The sequence below is a fragment of the Camellia sinensis genome, chromosome 4 (genome assembly GCF_055761805.1).
Source record: "Camellia sinensis isolate YWXY chromosome 4, ASM5576180v1, whole genome shotgun sequence".
NCBI lineage: Eukaryota > Viridiplantae > Streptophyta > Magnoliopsida > Ericales > Theaceae > Camellia > Camellia sinensis.
In genome coordinates, this window is record NC_138964.1 from 86,880,503 (window position 1) to 86,885,730 (window position 5,228).

The window sequence follows — 5,228 nt, forward strand, 5'->3', positions numbered from 1 at the left end:
AAAAATAAAAACACAAATAAATCCAGAAACCGCTGATGCATATGAATAAACTAAAAAGTTAATTCAACAAACCAAAATAGGAATATTAATCATTTCTGCTTGATCTTAATCCTTTTGGAAGTAACTTCCCTGTTAACAATTAGATGCCATAGTAGCTCAGTGTCAATGACATTATAATTAGGAGGTCACTAATGAGCACAGTATTTAAAAATGATAAATCTCAATACAGCTTGTGTACGATCTTTTTGTGAATGTATATTATTATTACTGTTGAACCATAATTCTAGGTACCCATAAATAAATAAATAAATAAATACTCAAGAATTTACTCCATTTTTTTTTTTAGGGAGGGAGTACATACATTGCAGTTACTATCACTAGCAGCAGCAGGTTTTGGAGAAGCAGAGGCTGCATTTATGAAAAGAATTCATTGGAGCTTCTAAATACACTTGCTTATTTTCTCTCTACACTCACTATATGCATTGTATATCTTCTATGTTACGAAGAAAAATTTGTGGATATAGGTGTAGAGATGAACATGGCGGGTGTGTGGTGGGTTTAGAAACTCCCAATTGCATCATTTAAAACGAGGATTATGTGTATATATATGTTGTTTTACAGCATTATCCAAATGAAACTATTTCTTTTGAAGTTGCAACATTTTTTCCATTTTGTTTTCCATAGCATTTAAAACAAGTACTCTATTTTATGTAAAAAAATCATTTACAGCATTGTATGAGAATATCACCAATTATATTTATTTTCAAAAATGGATCCATTCTGTTTTGCAATCATCCCAGTCTGATTGGAGCTTTCTTTGCAATGACACTATACTAATGATGCATTTGGTTCTCTAGATGCCATGGAAATAGAAAAGTCCATGGTATTTAATAATGCAATAAGAAACTGAAATATAAAGCTGACCTGTATAACCCACTGTTCTCTCTAAGTCATATATCTCAAAGTCATTTCCTCCTTGCTCAAACAAACACCCAAGCCCTTCATTTAGTCCTAAAAGAGTACTAAAAAAAGTTAATGAAAAAAGGGCAAAATTTACTTTACCCCATATGGTTTACTCCATGTGTTGTTTACGCTCAGATGTTTAAAATAAGCATATAACCCTCTATGGTTCGTAGATTAAAGTGCACCGTCTATACACTTTAGTGAAAGGATCAAAATACCTATGAAGTAGCCTTAATATTGAGCAAACTACGGGCATTTTTGCCATCTTTTTGGGTATGAAATGTGTTTTAACAGAACCATTCGCATTCCAAGCACATGTTTTCACATAAGCTATTAATTTTGATGGAATTTTGATGGTGCACCAAATCATAGGAAGGTTATATGCTTATTTCTAAATATCAAGAGGGGTAAACCACAAGTAGAATTAACCATGGGGTGTTGAAGTGAAGTTTGTCCCCCCAAAAATAAATGATCTAATACGACACATCACCACAGGGAATCAAAGCTTCTGAACAAGTTCATGACACATGGAAAATAAGTGCAAACACTAACAGGTGGCACAAGCGTATGAAAAATCATAAAGGAAATACATTATTATCTCAAAATACCTGGCCAAGACATTGTTCATTACTTCCAACTCTTCTCGTTGTAATGTGACATCAACTTTATCTGATTTCTAACCTCTGAGCAAATCAACCTAAAAAAAGAAATAACATGAACAATAAAATGAGACGCATCATTAAGCCTGTGACTCGTATGGATCAATCACACAGATTATATTTTCAGGTAAATTCACCCCAACACAGAATCTGAAAGGATTTTGCAAATTTGCTTAATTGTAAAATTGAACATGAATGATATATGATTCGCAATCCGGATATAATTAGCAGTTAGGGGAGTAGAAGATCAATGACGGAACCAAATATTTTTCTTAAAGCCCATAGACAAAACAAATCATGTACAGGCTACAGTAGAATATCTAAAACAACATGCATTCTTCAGTGCTCACATAGAAACTAACAAAGCATGAGTCATAGAACTAGTGGCATGTGGCCCAATTGGTGAAATTAGGTCAACTTCAAAACAGAAATTTACTTGTTAAGATTTAAATATCCATCTCATGCAACAGGGGAGCACAAATGCCAGTCATATTTAGGGTAAGTTTGGGAAGTTAAAAAATAGCCAAAAGAGCCACACACACACACACACACACAAAAAAAAAAAGGAAGACTACTTCTCATGCCCATGAATCTGAAGACAGGATAGGAAACAATCAAAGTACCAGGATGACAAAAATTTCCTGCAGTGCATTAATTTACAGATGACGATGACTATGATGAAGATGAGAACAAGGATGCAAAGTTACTAATATGAGATACAGAGAGTGCTATGAATATTAAGGAATTAGATGAAAACATATGGAAAGGATTAAGATATTTGCTAAACAAGGACATTCCCTGGTTTACCATTGTATTCAATTTTTAACAGACATCACACACATCAAATTAAGTGAATAACAACTTTGGGTCTTAATGGTATTTCTCTATCTCTATCTCACTCTAGTTTCCACTTCCTTCAGATTTTTTTATTCAGACACGCTTGCCAAGAAATTGAAATATGTCTGTGACATATATTTGAATAATTTCACCTGCTACATACTTGCTTTTCTTTCTTCTATCTATAGCAGTATTGCTTATTCTGCACACAACACAGATTCAATCTACATGTTCAAAAGGCTTTAAGCGTGATGGTGATAAACTAATTACGTTTCATTTCCTGAGATCAGTTACTCAAAGAAGAAACTAATTTGAAAAGTTAACAAAGGGAAGACAAAGCTTATCTTCAGCTTCCTAGAGACAAACACATGTTGAACCCACAACCAAGCAGACATACAGTTTAACACAAGAATCTTTCCACCATCAGTCATTTGCATCGGGAATTCTAATCCCGAAAGAATTATGTATTGGGAGGATGCTAATACTCTGATGCTCATAAACAAGTTCTAGAAGTACATGCTTCTGATTTCGCTAATTAAAAACCAGCAAGTTACAAATATAGCTATGATCAAACAACCGAGTATCTGCGGTAATTGATTATTTTCAGTTATTTGTTGAAGGAGGGATTATGGATTTTCCTTCTGCTGTCTCGGAATCAACTGGTGTGATTAGCTTTTGTTGCTCATTCTAAATAGTGAGCCTATGTTCTCCTGTTCATTAGGAATAATTCTTGACAACAAAATACACCAATCTAAAACCCCGACATATCACTTATGTCACTGAAAATAGAAGGTCAGTCCTAATTACTCAAAATCGTCAATTAAATTGTTCTGATGCAACATGCTTAGCTCACAATGACAATTCTAGCAAGCCTGTGAAACATGAGAAACTAATTGTAATTGCTTTTGGATGTGCCTTATTTTATTTCTTATAAGATTTCTGCATCAAACCTCTTGCTTCTAGCTCAGAAACCAACTTATGTTAACCAATATATTAGTCATATAGAATAAATCTTGTAATGAAATTGTTAGTGACTTGCCAAATGCATCGACATAGAAATTGTTAGTCATCCATCCAACCTCATAATAATGGAATGAATAAAAATAAAGCAAAGCCTCCCATTATGTATGCCAGTATCTGAAACAGTGATTAGATATGCTTTTGCTGTCTCATTAAACAGCAATTAAGAGAAATAGTAACACAGCCTATATCAAGCATGACTACATATGAAAAAATAGTAAATCAAGACAAGTGAGCTCAACTAACGCCTTGCTATGGGAACATGATGGGTATATAGCAGCAAGGGTGAAACCTCCATTGTTTATCATACACTATGTGAACTATCACTACCGACCATCTTCAAGCTTTTTTGCAATTTTGTTGCCTTTGCTACATTGTTTATCATACACTATGATATATATGATTTTTTTCCCCTTTTCTTTTCTTTTTCACTATTTGAATGTGATGAAAAGGGTATTATATACATTGATATTTGTAGCTGTGTACAAACTATAAGAAAGAGATTATACTATAAGCTTTGTAAAGTGAAGTAACATGTGTGTGTGTGTGTGGCTTGTCATTTTTTTTAGAAGCAAAAATGTCTCAACAGTCATTTTGTGCTTTCAAACATGAAGTATATACCTCAACAGCTCATCACATCATTTTGAGACATCCAGTATCTAACATAAAGAGGTCCTTGATGCATAATCACAAGGGAAAGACATTTAACTTCATTTTATGCTTTATTTCTTTGGGCAATTTTTTTTTTTATTTTTAAAAGCATTGTATTTTCTTCGAATAGGATAAAAAAATAAAAATTTACCGACAATATATTATTATTATGTTTTGATAAGCGGGTGTCCACACCAGCTAATGCACAACTCGACTAATACCAGCTAATGCACAACTCGATTTTGATTGAGGGTAGCAAATACTAAGATAAATTATCGGATCAGTAGGTTTGGGACACAAGGCTCAATTTGACATTTTAATAATAAAAAAAATAAAAATAAAAAAACCAATTATGAATATTTCAAACCTATTCCAATATTATATATATCAATACAAAACATCATAGCATTCAAATCTATACAACTCTCAAGCAATAAGAAATGGAATAAAAATAAAAATGAAAATGCCAATAAACAACACATGATAAAAAAATGAAAAACTTTCTTTGATTTATCTGTGGAACAAATATGAAGTCAATTGTGTCGGTGTTCTAGTTAATGGTGTGTCAAGTTTGTTGGAAGAAGAATAAGAAAAATTAAGGGGAGCACATATATAAAATTTTAAAAGGCAAAATTGAAAATATTTTTGAAACTAAAAAACTATACTAGAATTTTAAAATTTAAGGGCATGTATCCCTCCTGATTGTATCATGACAATTATTTTTAAAATCACAATTAAACATAATACAATTTCTATTAAAAATAAATTTCAAACACATGATTTTTAAGAATTTCACACTTAAAGTGGAATATTTTCAGTACTAGAATTCCACTTTAGGAATCTAAGCCTAAAGTGGAACTTACCATCCAAAGACTCTACTTGAGTTCTTGACATTCAGTACTAGAATTTCACACTTGCAATTTTTCCTCACTGACCCCTAAACCCGCTCTATTTTTCTGCCCAAGATTTGCCGACCAACATGGAGGGGCCGCACTTTGCATGGGTCTCGGGATTAGTTGGGTTTTACCCGGAAACCCGATTATTAAAAACAAATAAACCAAAACCTAATGTGCTACAACTTACAACCAACATGGTGTC